Raw genomic sequence first — 15,645 nt, 5'->3', positions numbered from 1 at the left:
GTGACGGTCAATGGTGAGGCCAAGGTAGGTGAGGGTGGGGGTGAGGCGGACAGGACGGGCGCAGACAGTAAGGGAGAAATCCAGGAGCCGGAAGGAGCGAGTGGTACGACCTAAGATGATTGCCTGGAAGGGTTGAGTTTCAGGAGCCACTGGTTACACCATGCAGCAAAAAGGTCAAGGTGATTCTGGAGAAGGCGTTGGGACCGTTGGAGGGTAGGAGCGAGGGCGAGGAATGTGGTGTCATCAGCATATTGCAAGAGGTGTACTGGAGGGGGGGGGTTGGGGCATATCTGCCGTGTACAGGAGGTAGAGGAGAGGGGAGAGGACAGAGCCCTGGGGCACACCTGGAGAGGGGTCGAAGGTGTGGGAATTGGCATTATGGATGGTAACATAGGAGGGGCGGTGGGAGAGGAAGGAGGCCACCAGACGGATGTAGTTGATAGGAAGGGCGTAGGTTTGGAGTTTAAACAGGAGACCGGGATGCCAGACACGGTCGTAGGCCTTTTCGAAGTCAAGGGAGACAAAAATGGCGGAGCGACGGGAGTTAAGCTGGAGGGAGAGGAGATGAGTGAGGTGGAGGTCATCAGCAGAGAAGGAAGGTCGAAAGCCACATTGGGTGTTTGGGAGGAGGTGGTTTTGGGGGAGGTGGTGATGGATGCGCCGGGAAAGGATGGATTCCAAGAGCTTGCTGAACACCGATGTGAGACAGATAGGACGATAGGAAGAGGCATCAGATGGAGGCTTGTTGGGTTTGGACAACATCAGGATACGGGAGGTTTTCCACAGGTCGGGATAGAAGCCAGTGGCAAGGATGACATTGTAGAGGGTGGCAAGGATTGAAAGGAAGGAGGGAGGGCAGTGTTTGAGGTGGTGGTAGGTAACGCAGTCGTGGCCGGGAGCAGTGTTGCGTTTAGTGCGGAGTGTGAGGCTGATGTCCTGTGTAGTGATGGGAGTGTTAAGTTCAGATGATGGTGTGTGGCCCAAGTACTGGAAGCTAGGAGCAAGGGGAGGAACAGAGGTATTCGTACGGTTCATGACGTCAGGGAAGAGGGAATAATCAAAGTGGGGATCATCTGGGATGGAAAAAACATCGGAGAGGTGAGAGGCAAAGTGGTTGGCCTTACTGAGGTTGTCAGGAAAGGGACGGTCATTAAGGAGGATAGGGTACTGGGGGGTGGGGCGGTTCCCAGTAAGGCGGTGGAAAGCAGACCAATACTTGGAAGAGTTTATGGGGAGCGTGCTGTTGAGTTGTGAACATGTCTGGCGCCAGGCACGGCGTTTCTTCGCAGTAAGCAGGTTGCGGATGTGTCATTGTAATTGCCGGTGGCGGTTAAGTGTATCCCGGTCACGAGTGCGGAGAAAAGAGCGGTAGAGGCGGCGGGACTCTCGAAGGAGAAGGACGGCCTGTGGAGGCAGGGCGGGGCGGTGAGGTTGGATGGCTTTGGTGGGGATATGGGTGGCGACGGCGTCAGACAAGGTCTGGTACAGGAAGGCAGCAGTGCGAGAGATGTCATCAGGAGATTGGAGGGTAAGGTCGTGGCTGTCAACCTGGGTGTGAATGGAGTCCCGGTAGGCATCCCAGTTGGCATGGGAGTAATCATGGACAAGTTTAGGAGGGACGTCAGGGCGAGGGGCGTTGCGGGGATGGCGATCATTAGAGATAGTGAGGAGAACAGGAGCATGGTCACTGCCAATGAGTTCAAGGACTTCTGCGGTGATGCGCCCAAGGAGGTTGGGAGAGGCGAGGACCACATCAGGAGTGGTGTTGGATTCGGGTTGAGTGTGCTGAGGCGGGGGAACCAGGTCGCCCTGGAGAGTGGTGAGAAACTGATGCCACCACTGGAGGTCGGCAGGATCACGGCTGTGGATATTGAGGTCGGCGGCAATCATGTAGGTGTAGAAGGTGCGGTCAATGTGGGCCAGGAAATCGTACGGCATGGGGGTGCGAGGGCGGACATAAATGGTGGCACAGGTGACACTAAGAGTGGGGAAGAAGAGGCTGAGGGTGAGATGCTCAGCAGGATTGTTAAGGAGAGGTTGGGGCCGGACAGGGAGGTGCTTGAGGTGGCCTATAGCAACTCCGCCCTGCGCCAGAGGGTATGGGTTATCGGTGCGGTGTAGGGTGTAAGGAGCCGTGGAGATGGAGATACGGGGTTGAAGGAAGGTTTCATTTAGGACGAAGGCATCCACGCGGTGCTGACGGAGGGTGTGGAGGAAGAGGAGTATGTGGGTGGGCAGGGAGTGAATGTTGTGGTACAGGAGACGGTAGGGTTCGTGCACCATGGGAGGGGAGAGTTAGACGAGGGTGGTGAGGGGGGTGAAGGTGAAGTGGGCCTGGTTGTGGGAGTATGTGGCATAGGTGGTAAGATGGATGATGGAACGGGCAGTGAGGGCGATTTGGGAAAGAGTGTGTGAGCGCTGGAAGGGGTGGATGTTTTGGAGCACAATGGTGGTGAAACGGATGATGTCCTCGGCAGTAGGGGGAGGGCGGAGCGAGTTGTTGGGGTGGATGGGGTCATCAACGGGACGGACAGGGACGGTGAGCTCAGGGGTGACTGGTGGAGGTTTCGCTTTACACTTTGAGGAGTAGGTAGGATGTGGTTCGTTGCAAGTGTTGCAGGAGTGGGGAGAGGTGAGGTTGGGGCAATTCTTGAGGAAGTGTGAAGCTTTGCAGTGGGGACAAGTAGGGGGGTTCTTGCAGGCAGAGGTAAACTGTTCATGAAGAGTACGTCCCCATTAATCAGTCATTAAATAACCAGTCCATGGAGAACAGGAGGAGCAAACGGCCACAGAAGTGGAGTACAAACACCTGGAAATTCTATCATACAATGCCTGACTCTCTCTCTCTCTCTCTCTCTCTCTCTCTCTCCAATTATCTCACGAAATAAGCATCAAATGAAAAAAACTACAAAGAACGAAACTCGTCTACCTTGAAGGGGGAAATCAGATGGCGCTATGCTTGGCCCACTAGATGGTGCTGCCATAGGTCAAACGGATATCAACTGCGTTTTTTAAAATAGGAACCCCCAGTTTTTATTACATATTCGTGTAATACGTAAAGAAATATGAATGTTTCAGTTGGATAGCTGATAGTCCATGCTGCTGCAAACGTCGTCAAACTGTTCGTGCAGTCGGTCGATGTCTTGCAAACGTCCACATCTGTTGACTCAGGGATCGAGACGTGGCTGCACGATGCGTTACAGCCATACGGATAAGATGCCTGTCATCTCGACTGCTAGTGATGTGAGGCCGTTGGGATGCAGCACGGCGTTCCGTATTACCCTCCTGAACCCACCGATTCCATATTCTGCCGACAGTCATTGGATGTCGACCAACGCGAGCAGCAATGTCGCGATACGATAAACCGCAATCGCGATAGGCCTCAATCCGACCTTTATCAAAGTCGGAAACGTGATGGTACGCATTTCTCCTCCTTACAGGAGGCATCACAACAACGTTTCACCAGGCAACGTCGGTCAACTGCTGTTTGTGTATGAGAAATCGGTTGGAAACTTTCCTCATGTCAGCACGTTGTAGGTGTCGCCACCGGCGCCGACCTTGTGTGAATGCCCTGCAAAGCTAATCATTTGCATGTCACAGCATCTTCTTCCTGTCGGTTAAATTAAATAATTAGCACATCTTCGTGGTGTGGCAATTTTAATGGCCAGTAGTGTAAAAAGAATAACAGAGCTTTTGATTATTCACTCCCTTCTTGCTTTCCATGGTAATTTTCTACCAATCATACACATCTTTTCCTTTGGTATTTGGTTCTCTAGCTTTCCAGAAACTCCTATTTATACTCTCCTATCCACAACATTATAGGCTCTCCACACTGTCGCTCACACAACTCGTGTCGACAAGCGCAGAAGCAGAAAAGACGGCAGACAAAAGCTTTCTGTAGAGTGCACGTAGAATACCGTGGCCGGAAGATGCGCAGATGACAGGGCATGGGTGGGGAGAGCCGTGGGTAGGGGTGGGGGTTACGGGCAGGCGCTGTAGGGGAAATGCCGAGCTCTGGAGGGGAAGAGCCGTTCTGAACTGAAGCCTAGACTCACATTTTTTTGTAAATATTAAGTTGGACCCCTTCACTTGTTCATTCAAAAATACCCACAGTCACCTCTGCCCTGGTTAGTATCTAAAAAGAAATTCACTGGAAACGTGGCGATTTACTTTTGCCTGGCTTTAAACCATCTGTAACTTTCACAGGTCCGCGCTCGGTAGCTGAGTTGTCAGTGCGACAGAATGTCAATCCTGAGGCCTCGGGTTCGATTCCCGGCTGGGTCGGAGACTTTCTCCGCTCGGGGACTGGGTGTTGTGTTGTCCTAATCATCATCATTTCATCCCCATCGACGCGCAAGTCGCCGAAGTGGCGTCAAATCGAAAGAGTTGCACCTGGCGAACGGTCTAACTGACGGGTGGCCATAGTCACACGACATTCATTCACTTTCAGAGAAGCGTTATCAGTAGTGAATTTTGAGTAAAACCTACATTTCTCTTGCTGCCATGTTAAAATTAGCTTCTTTTGCGAAAAAACAGCGGAGTTTACAGTGTTTCATCTCACTAACATGTTGCACAGACACAATTACAAGAGAATCCTGAAACTGTTGTTAAGTAAAACTTATGTGTTCAGTTGCTTATGAAAAAGCACATCCTTTGTACAAAAATAAACGTGTACTGTCTTCACTTACGTTTTTCCAAAACCCACAGCATTTCTCGTTTCACCAGCTATTCTACATCTACATCTACATCTACATGATTACTCTGCTATTGACAATAAAGTGGCTGGCAGAGGGTTCAATGAATCACCTTCAAGCTGTCTCTCTACCGTTCCGCTCTCGAACGGCACGCGGGAAAAACGAGAACTTAAATTTTTCTGTGCGAGCCCTGATTTTATCGTGATGATCATTTCTCCCTATGTAGGTGGGTGCCAACAGAATGTTTTCGCAATCGGAGGAGAAAAGTTGTGGCTGAAATGTCATGAGAAGATCCCATCGCAACGAAAAACGCCTTTGTTTCAATGATTGTCACTCCAATTGACGTATCATGTCTGTGGCACTACCTCCCCTATTTCGCGATAACACAAAACGAGCTGCCCTTCTTTGTACTTTTTCGATGTCATCCGTCAGTCCCAGCTGATGCGGATCCCACACCACACAGCAGTACTCCAGAATAGGGCAGACATGCGTAGTGTAAGCAGCCTATTGGTGTCCCTTAAAAATTACATTCTTTCATCGAAAAAGTCTGTAGTTAGCAGATTAACATATTAGATAATGAGGTTTCATATAATAATCACACGCCAAAATACTATTCTCTTTGCGTGCTATCATTTACCAAAATCGCGTTTCCATTTCTCAAAGCATTTATGAAATATGAGGAATGTTATGAACAAGAGGTCTGTTCACAAAATTCCGCTACTTTGCCCACAAAATTTTTATGCACTTACCTTTTACTTATTGTGCACGGTTTCCTTCGAAATTGATACACCGGTCCCACCGCTGTTTGCACTTCCGGAAGCAGTCTCGGTTCACCTTTTGCTGGATCGCGCGAAGCGCCGTCTGCGAATTTTCTTTTATCTCGTCTATCGTTGCAAATCTCCGTCCTTTCAACGGGGTTTTCAACTTTGGAAATAAAAAATGGTCCGCAGAGTCCAGGTCTGGATAGTATAGGCCGTGTATTACACTATCAAATTTCTTTGTCAAAGATTTGATGAAAGATGTGATCAAATATTCGTCAAATATATTTGACAAACATCTTTAACGTGGCGCTAAAACGGGGTATTACACTGTCATCATATTTTTCGTCAAAGTTCAAGATGGCTGACAACAACAACTTGTTATTAAGTGCAGCAGTTGCATGTACCACAGTTGCACTGTGAGCACATGCGGGAGAGAAGTGGAGAAAAAAAGGAAATGTACCTGGTGAAGCCGTGGGTTTTACGACGACACGATAAAAGCATTCAACAAAAATTGTTACATGAGCTCACAGTGGAAGACGTCAAGTCGTACATCAATTACTTAAGAATGGATGAGCATACATTTCTGTACGTGCTCAGTGAAGTGTATCCTCATATCACAAAGCACAATATTCACTTAAGAACTGCTACACCTGCAGAAGACAGGTTCACTTGAACACTCCGATTCCTTGCTACAGAAGAGGGTTATGTTAGGTTAGGTTAGGTTAGGTCAGGTCAGGTCACGTCTCCAACCTTCGTAATCTATTTTTGTATTCAGAGTGCCTCACGTTGTAAAGCGCCTCATCAGCTTCATACATCTCCATTAAATTTGTAGTTGTCGGCACGCACCAATTGTATTTACCGGCAATGTTTATAAAAACACTAGAGATGACAGAACGCTGCAACGATGCTAGCGCTCCTTGTGGTAACATGTCACATTGCAGTGAACAGAAGACAAGCGACTTCTTTGATCAAATCTACAGCGAGGCCCTAGATGTGGTCAAATATTTGACGGCATTTGACAAAGTTCCCTATTACACCATCAAATTTCTTTGACAAACATATTTGACAAAGACACTGGACAAAGAAATTTGATAGTGTAATACCGGCCTTACAGGATGATTCTGCACAGTGATTTGGTTTTTTGTGCAATGGTCACGCACCAACAGGGAAGAATGTGCGGGAATTTTATCGTGATGCAAGATCCATGAATCGCCTCCTACATTTCAGGCCGTTTCCTTCTCACGTTTTCTCGCATGCGTCGCAACACGTCCCGATAGTACCATCGATTAACTGTTTGGCCCTGTGACACGGCTTCATGATGAACTCATCCTTCAACGTCAAAAAAAAAAAAAAAAAAAAAAAAAAAAAAAAAAAACCTATCAGCATGGCTTTAATATTTAAACTTTCCTGGCAAGCTTTTGTAGGTCGTGGAGCACCTTTCCCGATGCACTGTGAAGACTGAATTTGGTCTCAACATCATAACCATAGACCCTCTTCTCATCATCATTTCTGATTCTCTTCAGGAACATCTCATCTGCGCGATGCAAAAGCTCCTCATAGATTGCGAGGTGAAGAAGGTCTTTTTGGTCCCAACTCGTGAGCAATGGGACCAACTTGGCGGCAACACGATGCATTTCACGATGCTGTGTCAGGAGTTCACGAGATTATCCAACTGAAATGGTACATTCTTCTGCAATCTCTCATACCGACAGCCTTCGACAGGCACGCACAATTTCGTTCACGTTGCTGATGGAGTACGGCTCGATCACTCATCACTGTAGGCTTCCTGCATCATTTAGTGAGTCTCCCTAAACATTTTCTTCACTTTCCCGCAAAATTTGATGCAGACGCGTTGCTCCTCTAATTTTGCGATCTCGAAATTCGCAAACTGTGTGATGCAACGTTCTGGTCCATACAGCACTGAACAATAACTAACAGACATAACGAGGGCCGTCCACAAACTAATTCCCGCTTCTATTTCTATCCGCAGCAGCGCGACGATCGCAGTTACTCTGACTCGAGGAGAAGACATGTACGCTATTTTCAGATCGCTGCTGCCGACTTGTGCTTTGTACTCCTTCTTTATAATGTCAGCCGTAATTCAAAATGCCGCCGCGCAGCGCAATTTCTTAATGGTCTCGCAGTAACCACGTGAATTGAGTGTTTGGCGCCGGCTGGGGTGGCCGAGCAGTTATCGGCGCTACAGTCTGGAACCGCTCCACCGCTACAGTCCCAGGTTCGAATCCTGCCTCGGGCATGGATGTGTGTGATGTCCTTAGGTTAGTTAGGTTTACTTAGTTCTAAGTCCTAGGGGCCTACCGAGCGAGGTGGCGCAGTGGTTAGCACACTGGACTCGCATTCGGGAGGACGACGGTTCAATCCCGTCTCCGGCCATCCTGATTTAGGTTTTCCGTGATTTCCCTAAAATCGCTTCAGGCAAATGCCGGGATGGTTCCTTTGATAGGGCACGGCCGATTTCCTTCCGCATCCTTCCCTCACCCGAGCTTGCGCTCCGTCTCTAATGACCTCGTTGTCGACGGGACGTTAAACACTAACCACCACCACCTCCTAGGGGCCTGATAACCTCAGAAGTTAAGTCCCATAGTGCTCAGAGCCATTTGAACCTTTTTTTTTTTGTGCCTCCATTCCATTTATTGCCGTTTTGTTTCAGGGTTGTCATATGATACCCAAGTTTCATCCCCCGTGACTATCCGAGAAAGAAAACCATCGCCTTCTTCATTGTAGCGTCAAAAACTGAAGTGCACTGCCCATCTGTTGTTTTTTCAGTTGTTAAGTAAGAATTCTGGGTACCCTACGTGAGCAAAGTTTTTGAAATTTCAGTTTTTTGGTAACAATTTCATGAATTAGTGATCGTGAGATTTGCGGAACTTCCATAGCAAGGGCACTTAGTGTAAATTTACAGTTGTGCTTAATCTTCTCTTCAATTGTGTGAACCAGGTCATCAGTAACCACAGACGGGTGTCCTCTTCGTTCTTCATCGTGCACTTGATCACGTCCTTCATTGAACAGTCTGACACATATTCTAACCACTGAATCACTCACAGCATTTTGTCCGTAAACCTCGAAGATTGGCCCATGAATTTCCTTCGGTTTAACTTTCTTTGAATTTAGAAAACGAATCACGGATCTGATTTCACACGCGGCGGCATTTGCAATTACGGCTGACAATATAAGGAAGCACTACAAAGCACACGTCGGCAGCGGCGATCTGAAAATGGTGGACACGTCTTCTCCTCGAGTCAGAGTAACTGCCGCCCATGCTCGGAACTGCGATCGTAGCGCTGCCGCGGATAGAAATAGAAACGGGAATTACTTTGTGGACGATCCTCGTACAACAATGAAACTTGCAGCAGTTGCAAAATAAACACAGCTATGTGCAGCAATGCCAGCCGCATTTCGCTGCAACACACAATTGGCGCGAAATTACAAATGTTCCTGAATTTTTCGAACACACGTTGTACAAAAATTACACTTTCGTTTGGCAGTGTGTTTACATCGGCCAGCCGCGTGTTGGTGCAACAGTAGCGAAGTGCGTAGAAACGGTAGGAGCTTCGTGACTCATTGTCTTGGACTCTGAATAAACCGAGGGCGTTAGATTTATAGGTATTGTCCAAAAATGATTGCCTATCGTAGTCGCATGGTCCAAACGATACATATCGAACGTGCGATCGTAAATCGATCATGGGACCCCGGTGACGGGCGTTGTGATCGTCATTTTTATCTGTTTTCCGTCGTTCCCTTACTTGCTCTAAATTACATACCGCCGCGAATTATTTGTGAGTTGCTAGGGAAACCCAGACGATTTATGTCGTTAGTGAGTGGGATGTCTAATGTTCTTAACGTTTCTTCGGCGGATTCTCTCACATGGAAGAATCTAATTCCATGTTTGTGGAGTGTAGAAAATTGTTCGACTTTTTGTGGCAAATATGGAGTACTACCAGACGAGGAAAGAAGGGACTGTGTAGACTGTGGTGGTGCGAAATACGTAAAACTTCGTAAGAAACAGTTTCGACGCTTAAATACTGTTACAATTTCATTGCGGACAGTGCGAAAAACGAACGAGTATCAGGAAGAATACATGGTTCGTCTCTTCCAAATTATCCATCCACACCACCGTAATGGACTTTAACATGACGGCAATACCTACGACGAGTAAGGTAAGTCGTTTCCTTTGCAATTACAAGTATTTTTGTAACGCTCTTCTTTTGTCGTTGCTGTAGTGACCAGCGTAAACATACTCATAACGCCCGCCAGAGTCGCATGATCGATTTACGATCGTACGTTCGATAGGTATCGTTTGGACCACGCGACTTCGATAGGCAATCATTCTTGGAAATTGTTGGTGCAACAGTAGCGAAGTTGCGGAGAAACAGTAGGAGCTTCGTGACTCATTGTCTTGGACTCTGTTTAAACCAAAGGGGTTAGAATTATCCTCGCAGTAAACAGAAGGCAATCGGTTTCTTTGATCAAATCTAAGGCGAGGCACTCAGTTTGGTCAAATAAGTTTGACGATGCCAACATTTGGCAAAAGTCGAACTACGTCAAATATATTTCATAAACCAACTTTGTCAAAGAAACTTGATAGCGTTATACCGTCCCAAAGCCGTCGTCTCACGTCACGTGGAAAAACAGATGACCGGGAGCTGGTGACATCACAGTCTGGAATTCCACTCTCAACTGCACTGTGCACCATGAAATAGAAAACATCGTCTGTCAGATCTTTACGTGAGATGCCACATGTTTTCCGTCACAGGAGCCGTCATACTATATGGTGTTAAGGTATTTGGTGGATTTTCTTTCTCACAGAGTACGTGTAGTGAATACATGCTGTTTCAAAGCATCGGCAAATTGAGAATCTTTCAAAAAACGTATAGTTTTAGCTACTACTTGTTATAATGAAATGACAGGAAACTACGGATCGGTAGGTAAAGGGCTCCTGTACTTGATTTTTTTCGTGTTACAACTTGTGTACTACGAAAGCATCTACATCTACATCTACATGGATACTCTGCAAATCACATTTTAGTGCCTGGCAGAGGGTTCATCGAACAACCTTCATAATTCTCTATTATTCCAATATCGTATAGCGCGCGGAAAGAATGAACACCTATATCTTTCCGTATGGGCTCTGATTTCCCTTATTTTATCGTGGTGATCGTTCCTCCCTATGTAAGTTGGTGTCAACAAAATATTTTGCCGTTCGGAGGAGAAAGTTGATGATTGGAATTTCGTGAGAAGATTCCGTCGCAACGAAAAACGCCTTTCTTTTAATGATGTCCAGCCCAAATCCTCTATCATTTCTGAGACATTCTCTCCCATGTTTCGCGATAACACAAAACATGCTGCCTTTCTTTGAACGTTTTCGATGTACTCCGTATATTCTGTCAGGTAAGGATCCCACACCGCGCAGCAGTATTCTAAAAGAGGACGGACAAGCGTAGTGTAGGCAGTCTCCTTAGTAGGTCTGTTACATTTTCTAAGTGTCCTGCCAATAAAACGCAGTCTTTAGTTAGCCTTCCCCACAACATTTTCTATGTGTTTTTCCAATTTAAGTTGCTCGTAATTGTAATACTTAGGTATTTAGTTGAATTTACGGCTTTATATTAGACTGATTTATCGTGTAACCGAAGTTTAACGAGTTCCTTTTAGTACTCATGTGAATGAGCTCACACTTTTCGTTATTTAGGGTTAACTGCCACTTTTCGCACCATTCAGATATCTTTTCTAAATCTTTTTGCAGTTTGTTTTGATATTCTGATGACTTTATTAGTCCATAAACGACAGCATCATCTACAAACAACCGAAGACGGCTGCTCAGATTGTCTCCCAAATCGTTTATATAGATAAGGAACGGCAAAGGGCCTAGAACACAACCTTGGGGAACGCCAGAAATCACTTCTGTTTTACTCGATGACTTTCCTTCAATTACTATGAATTGTGACCTCTCTGACAGGAAATCACGAATCCAGTCACATAACTGAGACGATATTCCTTAATCACGCAATTTCACTACCAGCCTCTTGTGTGGTACAGAAATAAGGAATCGATTTGAAATCCCTTGTCAGTAGTACTCAATACTTCATGTGAATAAAGAGTTAGTTGTGTTTCACAGAAACGATGTCTTCTAAACCCATGTTGACTGTGTGTCAATAGACTGTTATCTTCGAGGTAATTCATAATGTTCGAACACAATATATGTTCTAAAATCCTGCTGCATATTGACGTTAACGATATGAGCCTGTCATTTAGTGGATTACTCCTACTACGTTTCTTGAATATTGGTGTGACCTGTGCAACTTTCCAATCTCTGGGTACGGATCTTTCGTCGAGAGAACGGTTGTATATGATTGTTAAGTATGGAGCTAATGCATCAGCATACTCCGAAAGGAACCTAATTGGTATACAGTCTGGACCGGAAGACTTGCTTTTATTAAGTGATTTCAGTTGCTTCACTACTCCGAGGATATTTACTTCTACTTTATTCATGTTGGCAGATGTTCTCGATTCGAATTCTGTAATATTTACTTCGTCTTCTTTTGTGAAGGCATTTCGGAAGGCTGTGCTTAGTAACTCTGCTTTGGCAACACTGCCTTCGATAGTATCTCCATTGCTATCGCGCAGAGAACGCAAAAAAAAAAAAAAAATGGCTCTGAGCACTATGGGACTTAACATCTATGGTCATCAGTCCCCTAGAACTTAGAACTACTTAAACCTAACTAACCTAAGGACGTCACACAACACCCAGTCATCACGAGGCAGAGAAAATCCCTGACCCCGCCGAGAATCGAACCCGGGAAATGGTTCAAATGGCTCTGAGCACTATGGGACTCAACTGCTGTGGTCATCAGTCCCCTAGAACTTAGAACTACTTAAACCTAACCAACCGAAGGACATCACACAACACCCAGTCATCACGAGGCAGAGAAAATCCCTGACCCCGCCGGGAATCGAACCCGGGAACCCGGGCGTGGGAAGCGAGAACGCTACCGCACGACCACGAGATGCGGACGCATTGGTTGTTTCTTGCCGCTAACATACTTCACATACGACCAGAATCTCTTTGGATTTTCTGCCAGGTTTCGAGACAAAGTTTCGTTGTGGAAACTGTTGTAGGCATCACGCATTGAAGTCCGCGCTAAATTTCGATACCGCTAAATTTCGATACCGTGTCAATGTTACAGTACAATGATGATCTATCAAAAGTTCGTCTTTTTGCTACAATTTGCATATTAAATTTCAAATAATAACATCTGTAGATGCAGCCTCTAGATAGTGTACACCGTATACGGAAACCATGTAGCTATGTCGAAGCCATAGCACAGCTGATAGTATCCCGAGTTCATGAGCTGTAAAGAGTAGGAAGTTCGCATACATCTGCTTCAAAATATATTTTTGCCTTTTGTTTTCTAAAAGATTCGAGTTTTTCTTATTCATTTGATGCACGTATTATCTCAAAAGTCGACGTTATTTGTTATAAACAATGTATCTGCTGCAATTCTTGTTGTAAAGGCCAATGAGTGGACTGGAATATTTCCCGAGTTACCAGAAATCTTAACATGAATGCCAGAGTATGTGTGGAAGTAAAGACATATTACACACTGGAAGTTTACGCTATTTTGAAACTTTGTGTGTGTGTGTGTGTGTGTGTGTGATGAAGTACGTTATTTCAGAGTGTTGATAGCACTGACAAAATGGATATTATGAACGCATATTGAATATTTCGTTCGTAAGGGACAGTATTATTATGAGGGCTGCAACTATTGATAAACATAAATAAAACAGTTTTCTGCATCAGTCACCTGTTTATTCTGCTACTACGTGTTTCGAACTTTCACACTATCATCTTCAGGTGGAGAACTGTTTATTCACATGGCTGGTGTTGTCGTGGAGTACAGACGTCTTTTCATAGTAGCACACCAAGGACAGAGTAGTCTTGTTTACGTTTATTTAGAAAAGGCGCTTTTGAGGTACAATTCTCTGTCAAAAATTCATATTTTTAACCCGACAAGTACGTTTCCAACAATAAATAAACAATTTTTGTTATCAACAAAAGGCGCAAATTGACTACACTACGATTGGTGTGCCGGCCGGCGTGGCCGAGCGGTTCTAGGCTCTTCAGTCTGGAACCGCGCGACTGCTACGGTCGCAGGTTCGAATCCTGCCTCGGGCATGGATGTGTGTGATGTCCTTAGGTTAGATAGGTTTAAGTAGTTCTAGGGGACTGGTGACCACAGATGTTAAGTCACATAGTGCTCAGAGCCATTTGAACCATTGGTGCGCTACCGTTAGAAGATGTGTGTACTCTCCACCAACACACACCAGCCATGTAAATAAACAATTCTCCACCTGAGGATGATGGTGTGAACCATCGAAACACGTAGTGGCAAAATAAGCAACTGACTGATGCAGAAACTGTTTTGTTTGTATTGCGAATAGGCAAATCCACTTTAGACACTATGCTTTAACTATATTAAATTTAAAACCGAAAATAGGATTAAGAATTCAACTGACTTAACGAATAGCTTCTACTAGTATGTATCTAAGATCGCTGTGCAGAAGTGTGAAGCGTTCCTCTACCAGAAATTCACTGTTTGAGCCGTCGACGAGTCAAGAATCTTCTTCGCACTTTTCTCCACTCTTCTTCGACCATTGCCGACAGAGTTAACGTGGTGTCACCGCCAGACACCACACTTGCTAGGTGGTAGCCTTTAAATCGGCCGCGGTCCATTAGTATACGTCGGACCCGCGTGTCGCCACTGTCAGTGATTGCAGACCGAGCGCCGCCACACGGCAGGTCTAGTCTAGAGAGACTCCCTAGCACTCGCCCCAGTTGTACAGCCGACTTTGCTAGCGATGGTTCACTGTCTACATACGCTCTCATTTGCCGAGACGACAGTTTAGCGTAGCCTTCAGCTACGTCATTTGCTACGACCTAGCAAGGCGCCATATTCAGTTACTATAAGAAATATCTTCAAGAATGTATTCTGAACAGATAATATTGTGAATCATGTACCGTCAAGAGCGACGTTCATCATTGATGGATTAAAGTTAAGTATGAAACTAATTACGTCCGCTTTGTGAATTCTCATTCCTTGCCATGTTGCAGACCTCACGTCAGTAAGCTAAAACGCGTGCATTTCAGCCTCCACTTGTAACACGGTGTTGGCTCTTCTGCCAACACAAAAGTTAATGCCGCTATGTGTGAGATATTTCTGAGCCAAATAAAGCCGACAACTGCCACTGGAGAGCGTTGCCAGCTCGTCCAGTGTGTGGACGGTACTGTCCCTCATTACATGGGATGTCGCGTCCATGTCCACATCAACATTAGTTGCCTTCTCCAGTGGGACGACAGCTTAAGGGCAAGGTGAATCCTGCGCTGGGTTCCTGGTGACACAGCTGGTCGCTAACAACTGGGTGCGCCCTGCCTAGAATGGCTTACCTTTCTACCCGACACATTTCCCCAGTACTATAAAGAGAGGTATGTCAGACGTGCTGTCCCCTCCACCATCCTCCACACCTATAAATCCCTCATCCGCCCTATCCTTTGTTACGTCCATCCGGCCTGGATCTCCGCTCCCCCTACCTTTTATAAATCCCTTCAAATCCTCGAACGCCACGCCCTCCGCCTCGCCTATTGCATCCGCCTCCCCACCCCCACACGGATCCTGTACGACCTTATTCCCTTCCCCCACCACCTCCCTTTCCTCGAACCGATACGGATCCTCTACACGTCCCATAAACTCGATCCTCCTCACCCGCTCGTCTCTCCCATCCCCTCCCACCCCTGCCTGCTGCCGCGCCTGTACTTCCACGTTCCACCTGCTCTCCATCTCTTCACTCTCCTTTCTCTCTCCCAAGGTGGCTTCCGCCAGCTCCCCTCCATCTACCCCTCCTATCAACTATGATCCTCCCCTCCCTCTTCCTGTGTTTGTTCCTTTGGGCACCCTCTCCCCCCCTCCCTCCCTCCTCCCTTCCTCCCCCCTCCTCCCCCGGCCACGGGCTTCCCCTACCCCCAACCCCCATTCCTCCCCCATCTCCCCTCCCATTGGCGTCTCCGCTCTCCCCTCTCCCACCCCCTCCACCTTCTTCCCCTTTCAGCAGGTCCCCAGACTTGAACACGTTAAGTGGACATCCGTGCGCCGGAGATCATCGCCATCGGTTTCGTGTGT

The 15,645-nt window shown here is 46.6% G+C and overlaps 1 protein-coding gene across 1 annotated transcript in view; it reads right to left on the bottom strand.

Moving 5' to 3' along the window:
* LOC126213468 (alpha-mannosidase 2) overlaps positions 1 to 15,645 on the bottom strand; it is an 834,426-nt gene that overhangs the window by 60,298 nt on the left and 758,483 nt on the right. The window lies entirely within an intron of this gene.

Source organism: Schistocerca nitens, chromosome 11 (genome assembly GCF_023898315.1).
Source record: "Schistocerca nitens isolate TAMUIC-IGC-003100 chromosome 11, iqSchNite1.1, whole genome shotgun sequence".
NCBI classification, from domain to species: Eukaryota; Metazoa; Arthropoda; class Insecta; order Orthoptera; family Acrididae; genus Schistocerca; species Schistocerca nitens.
This window is presented reverse-complemented; position numbering and strand designations above follow the sequence as displayed.